General features: G+C 39.4%; 1 protein-coding gene across 11 annotated transcripts in view; it reads right to left on the bottom strand.

Annotated features, from left to right (window-relative positions):
- Positions 1-17,416, bottom strand: part of PTPRK (protein tyrosine phosphatase receptor type K) — a 425,922-nt gene that overhangs the window by 39,460 nt on the left and 369,046 nt on the right. The gene's annotated exons all lie outside the window — the stretch shown is intronic.

Raw genomic sequence — 17,416 nt, 5'->3', positions numbered from 1 at the left:
GCCTGAGATCTGCACTCTACTGGCAATTTTGATTCTCCAAATAAGGCCATCCACAAAGCCAAGCCTAAAGTCAGCAGTAGTTTTATTTCTGTTTATAGGCCCGGAAAAAAAAATAAAAAAAATCACTGTCCTACAGAGAGATGAAACCACTCCGTAACACAGCTGAGTGGGCTGAAGCCACAGGTTACAGCAGAGAGGGAAACAGAATATATATGAAAGCGCACAGGCATTCAGTCTGCACCTCTTTGCATTGCAGCCTGGCATACAAAGGATCAGGAACATGGGGTTTTTCAGCCTGGCAAAAATATAAAAAAATATAAATAGGTTGCAGCCAGGGGTAAAATGCCATGAGGTGTTTACTTGTAAAATAGAAAACGGCTCTTCAGTTCTCTGGTTCTTACTTTCGAGGTCTGTGGTTAGCACTTGGCCTTTCCCTGCTCACAGGCAGGGATGGGTACACGTGGTTGCTTTCTCTCTCTCTCTCTGACCTTCCCTCTCTGGCACTCCACCCGGCGTGCAGCAGATGCCACTTAACCTCTGCCCCCTCACAGCAGCTGCACGTGGAGTAGTTACAAGCTGTTGGTACCATCATGCCTATGTCATTACACAGAAAATGTTCTTTACTCTGAAACTAGAAGGTGTCTCAACAGACGAGCAAAACAAGCAGAACGAAAAACGAGGTGAAGCCACACCAGAGAAAGACTATCACTCCCCCACAAAGCTGTTCCATGGGCCTTTCAGAAAGCCAGTGTAGTCAGCACCGGGGATAACTGGTATCTAATACTTTCTGGTTTTAACCACATTACTCAGACCATTTCTACTTGTGTTCCATGTGCAGGAACCCATATTGCCTTTTGAGGGTAGGACCCTGCTGGTGTTTAAAATCACTCTTTATAACTTATTTCTGTATCCTCCATCTCTATCTGAATCACTAACAACTTGCCCTCAGAACAACCTTCTGCATTAGGAACGTGCTCTCTTCCAGACACCCATGCGAGAGCCAGGCAGACAGCGAGAGATCTGGCAGTGCTTTAATCATAAAACTTAATCATCATCATAAGACTTCATCATCATAATCATCTCTCTCCCCTACAGCTTGAACTCTATCTGCTGAGAAATACTAAATGCTTCCTCCTTTGTGTAAATAAATACATGCCTGTATGCACACTTGCACACATAACCTATGTGGACTCAATACTATATATTGTGTTTGTACTATGCATGTTGTTGAGGCTTCTAGGGGTAAGAGCCAGGATCAGGTAAGGGGTGTGTGTACATGTAGCCTCATATACGCAACACATACACACAAGCTAGAATTAATGCCAGTTACACATATGATGCTGTCTAGCAGAGGAAATGAGGGGGATGACTTTTGAGGTGGAACTGGAAGAAGTTTTTTGAGATTCTCAATGCTTAAAATGAATCAGCTCCCAGTCTACTATTAGCTGGGCTGCATGTGACAAACATGAATGGACATTTGATAAGCAGTAGAGCCAAAAGGCCAATCAGTAGAGTCAAAAAGACCAATCAAAGCTAAAATATAAATGGCTTTACATGCCAACGGGGAAAAAAACCCTCATGTTCTCTGTATGGGGTACGGAGAAACAGCAAAGACGTGGGAAGGGTAGAGAGGGCAGTATGCAGGAGCTGGACACTCGCTGTGTCTGGAGTCACCATGAGTACAACGTGAGTGCAGGTGGGTAGCTCTGACCTAGCAAAGGTAAGAACTACTCAAGCTGCAAAATAACCAAGGCTTGGGCAAGAGATTTAGTTGTGTGGATGGAGATTTAAGGCCAGATTTTTTGAGAGATTTCAAGATAGGAATCACAAAGATTGGATGTGACCTGAAGACACACTTCAAAAGTTGAAGGCTCAAAAATACATCCGGAAGTACAGGCTTTGAACCTTGATCAGGACGGTGGTATTTTGACAGGAGTATTAGTGAGAGATGAGAGAGAGGAAAGAATGAGAGATCTGTCTCGCACTTCCCTGGAGAAAGATAGGACCTTTATTGCTTGATAAAGAAAGCTGCAACATAGGTGCTTCTCGGAGCCCTGTTTAAAATTGTTGCTTGACCATTCACAATGTTATTTCATTCAGAAAAGTTACCTTAGAGAAACAACTATTCACTTCTCAGAAAATCTGCAGGAACGGTTACTGAGGGAGTTTACTTCTTTGCCTAACTTAGGCACTGGTGTTTTATCACCAGTAACTGCTCAAAATGCAGCTCTGTCCAAGCGTTTAGAGCAATGGTGGAAAGCCAGGAGGATGTCAACTGCTTGTCCATGTATTCTGGTTTCCCTACACTAAAGGGTTTGAAGGAAAAGACAGTAACTCATTCCAGGAACTTTAATGCTGCTTATGAGATAAAGCTGGTGCCCTCTAGAAATGTACCAGAGTCCTAAATTAGTGGAGAAAAATTATATTGAATAGTCATAGACTAAGCAAGCACATAACCAGCAGTTGAGTCTCCTATATCCAAAATGCTACCCCTCTCCTCAGTATCAACAGAAAAATTGCTTTTGAATTAAATGAAGCCAGAATTATTATATGTATGTTTCCAGCAACAGATAATATATGCATTCTCTAGACTAAATGTTACATTTGGGCACTATGAGAGCAATTATAGATATAAATCACACTGTAACCTATTATTTATGTGTATGTGCATGGTATGCAGTAAAGTATATTCGTTTGAGGAAGCCATTGAATGTAGCATAGAATCATTTAATGAAACATGAATATGAAAGTATTTCATATTACTTGTGGTTTAGTTTTGATAGTTGAAAGTGTATTGTAATCAGCACGTATGAGCTTACACATACGCAACCAAAGGACAGAAACACAGAAACCGTGTGCCTGTGTGTTAAACTTATAAGTCAGTGTCTCCTGGTTGCTGATTGCGCAAGGACTACAGCAGCAAGAGAACTTCTGCTTATTCTGAGAATTTGCTCTCTATCCTTTAGACAACAAGACTCTCAGGAATTTTCTTTCTCTGAAGTAGCTTTTCTACCAGCTGATCTGCTGGTTTTGCCAAAGCAACACAACTAACCAAGGCTTCACCAAGGGCAAATCTTGCCTGACTAACCTAATGGCCTTCTATGATGGAGTGACCACATGACTAGACAAGGGAAGAGCTACTGATGTCATCTATCTTGACTTCTGTAAGCCTTTGACATGGGCCCCCACAACATCCTTCTCTCTAAATTGTAGAGATACAGTAGATAAAATTTGAATTATTTTGATAATTGGGAGTTAGCTACTATTTATTTCTAAACAAGGTAAAAATGGTCTAAAATTAAATTATAAAAACACTTGCTTTACTAATTCCTAGCATTCCTTTTTAGTAATCTAGTCCTGCAATCCTTTCTTATATCTTGAATGGCAATCTGTATTAAACGGTAATTTATCAATTTGAAAAAGAACCTTGTGTGGTAATGGAATGATGATCATACAAAAATGGACTCTATTGGCTACCAATTCCTTTGGCCAGCCTTACTCTAGCAGACCTTCAATTAAGTGTTAATTTTTACAATATCCTTGCTTATTATTATATTTTTCACAATTTGACCCTGTAAGTCTAAGAAGAGACAATCCTACAGTTTTCAACCACTGCAAAGTCATTTTGCATAAAATTTGCAAGAAGAGTTTCTGATCTGAAACTGAGAGATAACTACATTTTTCCCCCATTTAAGAATAGCTGCCTACACAGAAGATTTATGAGCTGGACTGGGAGAAGAACACTAGATTTAGGAATTTATCCACTCACCTTTCTTCTGAACTAATGAACAGTAACAGCAATCATATTCCACAGTCCCATTCACAAAGTTCATAAAATAACTCAATCTAGTGATTCTGGCTTTGCACATTGGCAATGATAGTCACCATATAAGAAGTAGCTTTCCTTGTTTTCATAGATACTTAAGGGCAATATTAAATCAGTTGACTTCCATGATCAACAGCATGAAGTTCAACTGTGAACAGCCCTAAATTAGACCAGGATCGCTAGCACTCTCCGGGATAGTAAAATTCTAATAGTGAAGAGGTATTCTTATTCATCTTATTCATACAATTTCCTGATGTACTTAATCCTTTAATTTTTTTACCTTGTTTTTAATCAAATACACCTAAAAATCCAATATCTATTTCTAAAACTGAGTGTATGTATAATATTCATACTTAAAGTATACCGTGGCATAAGGAATCCAGTCACGGCACATATTGCTTTCCTGTCTTCTCCTTCCTTCTGTGCCTGAAAATTTACACACGGTCTTGCAAAATTGTCAGAGAATTTATGAGACTCAGCACAAAATCTATTCACCTACACCTTCCTAAGGAGATGGTGCTGGAATCAAGATAATGATATTCTACTCGCTCATCCAAACAAAATTATTCAAGCAGAAAATTCTGGTAGGATTTTGCAGGGCTGCTTGTAAGGTACCACTCAGAGAACAGCCAGCCTCCTAAAAGACAGCTTTTAAATCAGAGGTTTTGAACAAGATTTTATATGTAACCTTCTCACCATACCATTTGACTCTCCTAACATTCATAGCATTTTATACTGGGTTTCCTTTGTGTGAGCAAGGGAAGAAACTCTGTTTCACGCATGATTAAAGCTGCTATTTTATTATGCTGCATTTTCTTTGAATGTTAATTTCTGTTTGTGGCAGATCTTTGAATGCTCACAAACTGGTCTTATTGCTGCATAGCTTGATATTCAAAATAGCTCTGCTTGAGATAATCTGTTCTGCACCTTTGTTATGTGGCATTCAAAACTTTTAATTAAAACCAGGAATGACGTCTGAATGAGTTCAACAAGGTAACATCAGGATAACATCAAATGAAACTGCAGTTCCAGCCAGCTCTGGTGATATGTCAGTCTACCACCTGAGAAAAGGGCTCTTTGAGAAACTAAGCGAGATTCTCTGATTAATATTTTGTTTCAGATTGGTCTGCCCTGTGTTTTAATCATCTGTCCAGAAAGATCGTTCTGTCTCCATCGGTTTTGCTTTGTTTCTGCTTTGCTAGAATGATAATCATTGTGCAATTAAGGACATTTTTAGAAGTCTGAAAGTTAATTAATAAATTCAAGATCAGAGAGAGAAGATCCATAACCCCTTTTAGCTCAATTACATTTAAAAAAAAAGTCTCAGATGGTGCTATTTGATGAAAACACTTCAATGTGCTTTTGCAGGGATGGGGGAGACGGGATGTTCAACTTGTTCCAGCAAACTATGCACACGATTCATGAGGCCTTACAGATGCCCTCATGTGAGTCAGTTTGGTACACCGTTGGCCTCTCTAAGATTTTTCTTTTTCAGGTTGAAAGCTGGAGATACATTTACTGGGAAAGGAATCCCCACATTCTGCCTTCTCTACATCTTCCAAAGAGCTTCTCTTTTGGAGTGCAGTTTCTGGGAGATGAAGGCATGCTAGAAATTCACTAAAGTTTAGGTACATCTAAGCTGCTGCTTCCAGGAGTCTAAATTACAGCTTTGTAGGGTAGCATTATTAAAAAGAAAAATTGTATTTGATCATGAACCGAAAACGTGATTCCCCGAGCTGTGCTTTGAAGTGTCAGGTTCATCCCGGTCACCATGGTAACCAGGGTCCACGGCTGCCCCAAGGAAAAGAGCTGAACAGGCTGTGCTGGTGAAAAGGGGGATGCCCGGCACCACCAGCCTCTTCTCCACACCCATCCTGAAAGAGGAGGGTAGTGAGGTGATGCTTAGATACAATCTGCTGCCTCACTTTGTGTTGCGATATACTGCGCCCATCTTTGTCCTTTCCAGGGGAAAGGGGGAGGCATTGCAAAAGCTACCAGCTATGCTTAACAGAGGGGGTCCTCAAGGCCCCAAAGCTTTGTGGTATTATAAATTAAGTGCTCGTACGAAAAAAATTAGATACCACTGTTGTCTGCATAAAAGGTCATTGCTGCAGAAGTGGATAGAGACACTGTTCCACAGGCCTATATGGCTCCTTCTGAAAAAGCTTTTTGACGCCTCTCAAAGGATGGCTTACGTGCAAAAGTGAAATAAATACAGCTTCAGGCTAATCTCTAGTCAGACTTGGGATAGTATAAGACACTGTAGAAGTTACGTATGGAAAGCCACACAGGTGGCTCTGCACAAAAACTTGGTATTGGGTAAACAAATGACTCCCTGCTTACACATCCTGCTTCCAGATAATGCAGAAAAATACCCTGAACTTATGCTACTGGATGTTTTTTAAATGATGAACATGCAGATTATAAATATTTATATGCATTCTTAATTGATTAAGCAAACTAGAACAGCATATCTTGCCATATAAGAATGAGAATGTGACCTGGAAATTCCAGTATATTATATACATTTATATATAAAAGACCGCTTCCTGATTGGTATTGTTAAGCCTTCACAAGTGTAGATATATATTGTTTTAATAAGTGATAGGTAATTTAAAAAAAAAAAAAAAAATCAGTCCCATTTTTACTACTCTCCAGGACTTTCAGATCAGTCCATTGACTGGTACTACTTTGGTAGGAAACGGCAGGGAAAGCAGAATCATGTGAACCAAGTGTCCGCTGCTACTAGGGACTCAAACTAAAATTAATGAGGACTTACTCTTGCAATGTTCCACTGAGAAACAATTTAAATGCACAATGACTACTCTGAAAACAGTAATGTCCATGAATTTATAACCAATTATGAAGGAGTTGACCTTAAAAGATTCAGAAGTATCAAGTGAAGAAAGTGCTGAATCTGTTCACCTCGCTAGCTGTGAGACCTCGGACATGTGCGGGTGAACAAAGCCGAAGCAGGAACAATGCTGAGGAGACAATGTTCCAGCAACACTCTGCCCTGCTGTCCACAGGTCACATTGAAAGAGCAGATTAGCGCCTTCGATGCATTTCTACTACATCTGCCACTGAGACGCACTACTTGTGCATGCACTTTGTAGGCACTTTACCGCCTTTGAAAATACTGCAAGGATGGAATTCGGTTACAGGGAAAGAAGATGTGCCTCTTATAATCTACAGGTTGATGGCTTTTAATTTGCAAGTTATTATCCTCATGCAGGAGACAGCTGTTTATGTAGAGATAACTAGGCTAGCTTTAAGTGAGCTGGCTCAGTGACGCAAGCCCCAAAGCACAAAAAGCTCTGGGTGACAAGGTATTTTACACCGGGGTGTATGCTGAAGTGACACTGTCAGCTTCTAGTTCAGTTGTTTTAACTGGGACAGGACACAAGATAAAAAAGTGGGCTAAGGCTTCTGAAATGGCACCTCTCAAAGCAAAGAGCAAACTCCAAGGACGAAGGGACACGGCCCTTCCCTGAGTTGCAGCAGCACTGGCCAAGAGAGGGGAGACAACTCCTGGTTGCAGCACATCATTAAGTGCTTGCCTCTGGAACCATCAACTCCAAAACATACAGAACAAACGATGTTATCGGGTTTACACAAAGGAAATATATCCCATGGATAAATTAGAGTCTATTCGTTAGTCTGTTGGACACCTGAAAATCCATGAGACATCCTTTTTTCTCCCCTCTCCTTCTGGCCTGCCTTACCTTCAAACTAAATGAGAACAGATCTTAAAAAGCAATCAGAATACTGTATTTCGGGGTTCTAGTATTGTGTTTTTTCAATCTTTGAAGTTCCCTCTCAGGTCATCATTTCAAAATTGTCACCAACCCCACAAAGGCTACAGCCTTACCATGAAAAAATCCTAATCCGTGCCAGAACTCAGGTTTTAGAAACCTGATCTCCTAACACGCAAACTGTGGACAATCCTAAATTCTTGTTTCAAAATATCCAGTCTCATACTATAACAGTTGCATGTTTGAAATGTTGGAGAAATTAAGAGAAATACCTAATGCAATTTTCTTTTATTTTGAAATCTGATTAATTTTCTGTGTCTTGGTTTTAGAATGAGCCACTTGATGCAGTTCCTTCAGTAGCCAATACAGAAGCAGAGGTCTAAAGACTCATGCACATTTTGTCATTCCATGAGTACTAACAGACCTTGAAAAGGATACGTAAAAAAAATGTTGTGGAAATACTTAACATGTATGCTGTAAAGTATCAGACTGACAATGAAATCTAAACCACTATTTCCCCTTGATTTTCTGGAAAGGGGTATTGGTCAAGATATGGTCCCCTAACACTTCGATCCACCTGATCGCAACCATTTAGCAACGACTTGCTGGATGGACTGTTACCGTCACTTAAGGTCACTGTGATTATTTCTTGTGTACAATGGGTATGTTGTTAGACCTGCTGTAGCATTTTTCCCTCAGAACGTACAAAGGCGTCCCGCCTTTTGGTAATGAAGTCATTTATTAGCTTTTTTTTGGAGGGGGAAAAAAAAACACGTTAGTGTTTGGCCACATTACAAATTAAAAAACTTTCAAGTTTTAGTCTGAACAAACAGCCTGCTTTCAAAAACATGTTGTAAAAAATAAATTCTTTCTTGATGTTAGTTATAAAATTTCAACTATGCAAAACACTGCATTAAGAAATTATCTGTTTTTGACAATGACTCCTATATGCCCTGTTAGCTCAGTATTAAACTGAAAAGAAAATTACTATAAAAGCAATGTTTGGTAACAAATATACAAAATCTCATCTTTATGTGCCTTTCTACCAGGTAACATTTAAGAAGTTCAGTAGAGAAAGTATGCTATAATGATCGTTATCATTTATATATGCACACAACATGGTTTATGGGGAAAAACATTACTCTCAAATGTCTGAAGTTCCATTTTGCTACTTTTATTGAAAATAACATTCTGTGAATAACTTCTGCCAATTTAAGCAACTATAAAATTGTAAATGAGAATTTACTGGTAGTGAAGGAGTTGCAGAGTTATTGCAGACCTGTGCAATTATACTGAAGGAAGCATGGACAGCTTAACTCTTCTCCACCACAAAACTGCAAACTCTCAACCCAAACTATACTCACACTACCTCAAAATACAGAAACTCCCAAGGCGAAAAGTTATCTTAGATCAAATGCAGTGCTATTAACATTGAGGATGGAATCAAAAGACAAAGGCACTGTGGAAGAACAGAAATAGTGTTTCCTTCATTCTTTCAAATAAACCAAACCCACACAGATTAAAAAGTTTATACGGTGTTAAAAATAGTCTTTCATAGAATCATAGAATCATTTAGGTTGGAAAAGACCCTTGGGATCATCGAGTCCAACCATCAACTCCACTCTACAAAGTTCTCCCTTACACCATATCCCTTAACACCACATCTAAATGAGTCTTAAACACATTCAGGGATGGTGACTCCACCACCTCCCTGGGCAGCCTGTTCCAGTGTCTGACCAGTCTTTCTGTGAAGAATTTTTTCCTAATGTCCAGTCTAAACCTACCCTGCTGCAGCTTGAACCCATTACACTTCATAGCACACATTGGTTATTATTTGCCATTGAGAATGGCAAAAGGTAGAAAATACACAGAAGCCCATTCAAGAAAGCAAATGGTTAATTCTTCCTTTGGAGTTAGGTCCCATTTTTTCCAAACCCACATCGATTAAAGATTATACAGTGCTAAAACTAGTCTTTAATAGACCCATTGGTTATTAGTATCCCAGATTCTACTGTCATGACTGCCAGCCTTCAGTATATTGTTTCCCATAAAAATTGGTACTTTTTCAAATAAAATGAAAGAGTAAATATAACCACCCAAAAAGAATCAAAGATGCTTTCTTTCACATAAATTGTATTCTTCCATCTAGCGAAAATTTTTGCCACTTCTTCACTTACACAACACTTTCCTGACATGATTCGGTGTCTGTCAGAGTCCACTGGGCTAGCTGGGAAACAACACGGGATGCACTGGTGTGCCACACCCATGGCACAGAACTTTCCTTCTCTTTAAAATCTTCCCATCTGAAGAGCATTGGTCAAAACTCTTGAGGCTCTCCTGAACTCCTTAGCACTAACAGGTGTTCAAGCAGCTGGGAGCATGATGGAACAGCAAATATCCTCTTCCAAACCAACTGGGTATCACCCAGCTGCACATTGCAGTGGGCTGCAAGTACTGTCTCAGCCATTACCCTAATTATACAGTTGCTCCCAAATCTGCTTATCCAAATATATCTGAAAGGTCTTCTGTCAGCACTTCAAGCTAGGCCACCTGATTTTGCACTGAAACATCAAAGCAGTGGTGCTTATCCACGCTAGTCTACCAGCTGTGATGTGCAGGCAACAGCCTTTAGCTGACTGAAAGCTTTGACATCTTTCACTACACCAACCATTTGCAAAAAAACGTGTTACCCAAGCCTTAAACCCTGTGTAAGAAGTCACAAGCCTGTTTATAGGCTTGTTTACTGCATTTGACATCTAGAAACACAGCCGTAATGGCACTGCAACAACACGCAGCTAATGCAATGACAACTGTATGAAAAAAACCCACGTTGATGTTCACAGCTCTGGGTTGATTGCCATTGACTAGCGAGTTCAGATCTGGGACTGTAATGACATTAAAAGCCTTTCATGTTGTGTCATTGCCTCACTTTCTGTGTATCCCTATATTACTAATGTTGCACAGAAACTTTCCAGCAGGAGGAAGAGGTGGCAATCCTGCAGACTACAGGACAAAACACGCCTGCAGGAAAGACGACTATTAACTTTTATTGCCACTTTCTGAACCTTTGGCTTTACTTTTCCACATTTTTTCTTTTCATACAGAAGACCTGATGCCTTCAAACCTTAAACTCTAATCAATTTCTCTCTTCTGAAAGAAATAAGAGACCTTTGTTATTTCCAGTATTCAAGTAAATACTCACACAAAACTGCGATGGGGGAACCAGATGTAATAAAGAGCCTCCGTGATTAAAGTTAGACAAACTTTTCATACCTGTTGTTACACTGGTTCATAAAAAGTAAAGATGAATCAGTTTCTAATTGCACAAAGCTTACTCTGAGAGAAGAGAGCCAGGCTGTATCAAAAATAGTACTGGGTTACACAGTATGCAGAACTAAAAGGTAGCAGTTTGAAAGTGAATTTATGGTCCCCTCGGCTGTGTGTTTTGTAGGTAGTGGAGCATTTAGTTGTTTTTAATCCAGAGGATGAAATTAGCTGCTCTGTATTGGATATGCCTTGGGCTGTTGCCTTCCCAGCTAGATTCTCCAGGAAAATACAACTGTTTCAAAGGAAAAAAAAAAAAGGATATATCTAACAAAAGCTTCAAACCCACACGGAAGTAAAAATAAATGAAGCCAACTATAACATGCAAATACTGTATTATGGTTTATGTAATGGGCTGCTGGCAAAGATGACTACTGTACTGACATTTATGCTTTAAATCTGGTTTTTGGGTTTTCAGTCAGTTGTGATCTGATTAAAATGTGACTGATTTGGGGGAGAAAATCACCTTAAACTGAAGGAGTGCCAAGAACACTTGTGGATGAGGTGGCAAAAGCATCTATACTGAGGCACTGAGCTTTGCCTAACAATGAGCAAAACCAAATTTACATTTTAAAATAGGAGCAAAAAATTGAATTAAACAAGGACTGACGCGAAAACAATGTGCTCTAGTTTTCAGAGACGTGGGCTAAGACATACCTCTATGTATGTCATTTAAATTGTGCCTTGGCGAAATGTGAGTTGTGATTTGAAACACACAGGCCACTCCACAGTGTGAGCTCCCATTTACAAGTGGGTATTCCTGACCATTCACAGTGAAAACACCCTTTCTTCTCTTCAAGGAAGTGATAAATGGCTTTGCTCAGTGACTGACTTGATATGACTTTAATAATGAATGACTCAGTTCAGCTTCTTATTTCTTAAAAAATGGGCAATGTTATCTATCAGCTTTCTAAGAGACAGCTGACCAGAATTTTCAAACTTGGGTAGAAGAAGTCGCCTTGACATATTCAGAGAGCACCAACACAGGGGACAACTTTCAGATGGCTTGAGCACCTCTTACAAATCACATCTACAGTCATATTTTCAGTATTCATATTTGAAAAGAAATGTACACCTGGGGAAACATATTAGCCAATCGATGCAATGACAATCTCTCCAGATAAGACCTCCTTTTGCCTGGCTCTGGTGTAGTAACAAGCCTACTAAGTATTACATGAAAACATAGTGCAATCCTGTATGATCGTGTCTGCTACTTACAGAATAACCCGAAAGTCAAATTAAATGCCTAAAACTGTTTGCATACCTCAAGCATTCAAGAAATGGGAAGTGGAGAATAATAATGTATTTCTGGTACCTGCTACTACATTAAACTTCATTAGAAAACTATAAAAGCATTTTTTGCTCACTAGAACATTTTAGAAGGTATATGTTTATCCAACAGTTTCTTTCAGCAGGACAAAATGCTGAAAAGGAAAAGCAAGAAATAAAAATGTAATTTGATCTAAAATCACACATAACACTAACTTGTTTTCACTGTGCAATAAATACAAATTTTAGAAAATCTATAGTATTAAAGGTCAACTGTCTTTGTTATCCCACTGATCATTTAGGGGTAAATACACCTACTATTACCCCACTAAGGAAGGAGAAGGGACCTAATAATCTTTCAGTTTTGTAGACCCAGGTAGGTTTTACTCAGTGTAACTGGTAAAAATAAATGTTCGATTCTGTCTTCCCAAACTTGCACCAGGACTCATATATTTCTACTCAGCGGCATGTCATATTCTCTGTGGAAAATAATCCCATCTTCTTTCACCTACGAAGACAAGTGCAAAGCCCTGCACTTGGGGTGGTAACACGACATCATGGTACAGCCTACGGTTAGAAAGCAGCTTTGCAGAAAATAAGGAAGGAGAGAATTGATCTTGTTGCTATCTTCAGCTGCCCCAGGGGTGGAGGGATGTAGAGAAGACACACCCAGGCTCTGCTCTGAGAGATGCACAGCAAAAGGACCAGGGGCAAGAGACGTGACTTGCAACAAGGGAAATCCCAAAGCAGACAGCATGAAAAAAAAAAGAAAAGCAAAAAAAAATCACAATGAGGGTGGTAGAACACTGGGGCAAGTGCCCAAAGAGGAATCTTTGTCCTTGGAGACATTCAAAACTCAGCTTGACAAGGCTCTGAGCAACCTAATTTAACTTCCAATTTAGATCCAATTAAGCTGAACCTGCTCTGAGCAAGGGTTTGACCAGACAACCTCCAGAGGTCCCTTCCAACCTGAATTATTCCAAGATTCCTACTTTACACTTGTAGACACCAACTGACACTGTTCATCTTGTTGCTCTAAGTAGTCATTATTGCCTTGTTTTCATAAACAAATAAATGTATGAAGCAGTATTCTCTGAAATTCAGGGAATGCAGTTTTAGCTTTGTATTTCCTCCAGTTTCAATATTTCACTTAGATTCATGTTCGAGGCTTTTTTCTAAGGCTGCTGCAATTTCAAAAACAATCCTCTCAGATTCAATCAGAGCTGGCTCCTGGGCACTTTTTAAAGTTGACTGTAGCTTTAAGCATCTGGCCCTGAATATGTAAGAAAAAACCCTCATGCTCTGGTTTGCTAAAAGATTCTCAGCGGCCACTGATTGCCTATAAAGATGAAGACTGCTCTTCAGGTCCTGCCTCTCAGTGCAAAGAATTGCAGAAAGCCAGTGGAGAAGAGACATTAGATGAGTTAGCCCTTGCTTACCAGAAAGCATCTTGATCGGCTGAAGTTTCATTAACTGGGAAAGGGGATAGAAAGCACCCTTTCAAGCTGCTATCAATATGGCTACATACTGGGTAAAAGAACTTACTGCCTATAGCATGTGATTGCATTCCTCCCTGAAATGCTCTCCTCGTTTGCCCTCCCAAGGGGCTCCCCAGGGCTGGAGAAACCCTGCCGTAAGAAAGAGCGTGGAGATAAAAGCGGGACGATTCAGGGTTTAGCGTCAGAGAAAGACAGCCTGTGGTTAAAGGAGCTGCCTAGGTCTGACAGGAGGACGAAAATACGGAGACGTGGCAAGGGAAATCAGAAATGAAAAGAAAAACAGTCTGGAAAACAGATATGCAGAATAAGGAAAACACAAAGGAAAAAGAATTGGACTATTAGGAAGGAAAAAGAATTGGACTATTAGGAAAACAGAAAAAGGAAAAAGCCAGCAAAAAGGAAAACCGAAAAAGCATAAAATACAAAAAAGAAGAAAGGCTAACAGTTGATATACAAAATATTTAAAATGCTTTAGTGATAAAAAGAAATGATTTTTGATTAAATCAATTACTTTTGGTTGTAAATATCAATTTAAATTGGACTTGAATTGTATTCCCTTGCTGCATGAATTTGAGTGATTTGGGCCAATGAAAAGGGGAGCAAACCCAAACGGGGATCTCTGTGAGCAAAAGAGGCGGCTCCTTCTTTCCTTCTTCTCTCTCTTTCTTTCTCTCTCTCTCTTTCTTTTTCTTTCTTTCCTTCTCTCTCTCTTTCTTTCTCTCTTTCCTTCTCTCTTTCTTTCTTTCCTTCTCTCTCTCTCTCTTTCCTTCTTTCCTTTTTCTTTCTTTCCTTCTTCCCTTCTTTCTTTCTTTCCTTCTTTCAGAAGGCACTGTTACAGAACTGTTACAAACATTACTTTGCGCACTCTAGAAAGGCCATCCCCTGCTGGTTAGCAATGGGAACTCCAGATGCTACTACATGTGCTGCCACAACACCAAACTACCAGGTAACTCTGCATAAATTGTGTGCCCCTTTGTGAAACAGGCAGAACAAGAACGTAAAGAGCATTACAAATCATGGCCGAAATGCACTGTCAGATCTGCATGGAGTGATTTAAAGACCAGCCTCCCTGTGATATATATTACCTCAGGTCACTGATACTAAGTCTTCAACTTTAGTTGTGGCAAATACACCCCTTTCTCTTTCCTTCCATGTAGTTAAAAACCAACCAACCAACCAACATACATCACTGGAATGAGGGAAGTGCTGTTATCTTCTACTTAACAGAAAAATATCAATGCAGACCTTGTCATTTAACCTTCCTTCTCTCCCAAAATCAAACAAGTCCTGCCTCAAACGCCCTGCTTTTACCCTTGACACTTCTTATATAAGATTTTTAAGCCTGTATTTTTTTTTTCTAAGCATAAAGAAATTCTCAAAAGAATTTTTACTGACAAAACGAACAAATCAAAATGAGACTAAGCCTAAATAGAAACAATGCAAGGACCAAATTTCAGAGTCCATTTACCCTTTTAATTTTTTTTTGTATTTGTATTGTAAACACAGAGGCATTTTTTTAAAAAGTGTGAACTATTTTTTAAACTCAAAATGTTACAGTTTGCTTCAATGATTTCCTACATTCAGCTACTCTCTTGAGACCTGGGAAATCAAAGAACTCCATATGCATCTGAGAGCAGACCATCAGTTGAAATCAGTGGGGCCATACCAGTATGGAGAAATAGGGGACTGGTTCAACCACTTTTAATGCAACCTGCTAAAAGAAAGCCTCATTTCAAGTCTCTTAGTCTTCTGCTTCATCAAATGTAGTAAATAAAGATGACAATTTAAGGACTTGCAGACATAAAAGCAATACTTACTGCAAAGTTTTTCAACAATTTGTTAGATGTATTGGCTCTGAGCTCCCAGCAGAATCATACACACACACACAAAAAATCTTATTTTCGCTCATTTACAGCAAAATGTATTTATGCCCACTAACCAAAAAATACTTTATTAAATATTCATAGATATTGCAGGTATTTATTAAATCAGTTTCATCACCAGAAGATATTTTTTATATCATATCAATTTTCTATCTATTTATTGAGCACTCGTAAAGGCTTTTTCACGAAACAGTAAAATACATGAAATGTTTTACTGAATAGCAAAACACTAAATAAATTTCATTCTCACTCAGCTCATTGACTTAACAATGTTTATTTAGTTAACCTGAATTCAAACCAAGTTTCATTGCAATGAACCATCTTACACTAATCTTGACTTTTGGCGAGGGTAAAAAGTACCATTAATATTTAAGAAACTTTAATTACAATTGCTGATTGAAAACCCAGTGACAGCAACAGCCAAATCCAAACAAATTTTTTTTGGAGAAGCCAAATATTCCCCATCCTGGAGCCCTAGAAGAATTAGCTTTTTACACTGGCAGGTACTCCCTCATTAAAACCAAATATCCTTCTCCCATAGCATTGCCACCATGTTTACGCTACTGCAGGCGGGCAACAAGCATAAGAGACTCCTGCTTGGTGTTTTGCAAAAACCTTTCTCACATGTTTGTCCCATCAAATACTCTAGTAATAAAAGATTTCAGCTTGGATTTCATTCCTGCCTTTAACACTGGATGAGGGAAGATTACAGCTGAGATTAGGGTGAGTAAGGTTCAGAGCTTGGCTATCCCTTCCTTCTCAGACAGGGCTCCTTGTGCACAAGGGTCTGTTCCAGCCATGACAAAATGAACAGGGATGGTTCGAAAATCACTTCTAAGGTTAAACAAAGTCTTTTCACCTTGGATAATATCTAAAAAATTTCAAGGGGGATGTGGGCAAATCAGTAAGAGAATAGTAAACAGAGCCTTTCCCAGGAGGTTTAACTCAAGAAATTTGGGGGAGATGCAGTAGAAAGTAGTAGCTCTAGAAATCAAATTTTTTCTCCTTTTCCTTCAAAGGCTCTGTTCTTTAACTCCAGTTATTTTCAAGTAACTGACAGGGAAAAATAAACACATTCTATGATTCTATGAACAGCCCGTCCCCCTATGTCCACTGGTATTTTTTTCCAAATTTAGAGCTAATGAAACTTCAGAATACCAAGTACCTGTAGGCATACATAGTGGAAAGGATTTTGCCCAGTCTTTCCCCAGACTTTTCCCAGTCTTCTCCTTGGAAAGACAGTATGCTGAAAAATATCACCATCAAATGTAAGCATTCTTAGAGAATGTACTGGGTCTGGCTGGGATGGACTTATTTTTCTTCATCACAGTCCATACGGTGCTTTGTTTTGGATTTGTGACTAAACCAGTGTTGATAACATGGGGATGTTGTAGCTATTGCTGAGCAGTGCTTGCACAGCACCAAGGCTTTCTCTGTTTGTCACACTGCCTCTCACCAACCAGGCCAGGGGTGGGCAAGAGTTTGGGAGGGGGCACAACCAGGACAGCTGACCCCAACTGATGTCATATGAGACCATGCTCAGCAATAAAAGTTTGAAGTTTCGAATTCCCAAAGCAACCATAGCTTGGAGACTGGCTGGGCATTGGGCTGTCTGTGGGAACTGGTGAGGGACAGCCCTTCTACCACTTTTTAAAAAATAAATAAATCTTTCCTTCACTTATGAAACCATCTTTATCTCAGCCCACAAGACTTCTTAGTTTTGCTCTTCTGATTCTCCTCCCCATTCTGTGGAGTGAGTGAGCAGCTGGGTGGGTGCTTAGTTGCTGGCTCGGGTCAGCCTCCCCACCCCCAAAAAAGTATACCAAAAGGGGAAAAAAAGAGTAACAATGAAAATGGTAT

This window comes from Chroicocephalus ridibundus, chromosome 3 (assembly GCF_963924245.1).
Source record: "Chroicocephalus ridibundus chromosome 3, bChrRid1.1, whole genome shotgun sequence".
Taxonomy (NCBI): Eukaryota; Metazoa; Chordata; class Aves; order Charadriiformes; family Laridae; genus Chroicocephalus; species Chroicocephalus ridibundus.
This window is presented reverse-complemented; position numbering and strand designations above follow the sequence as displayed.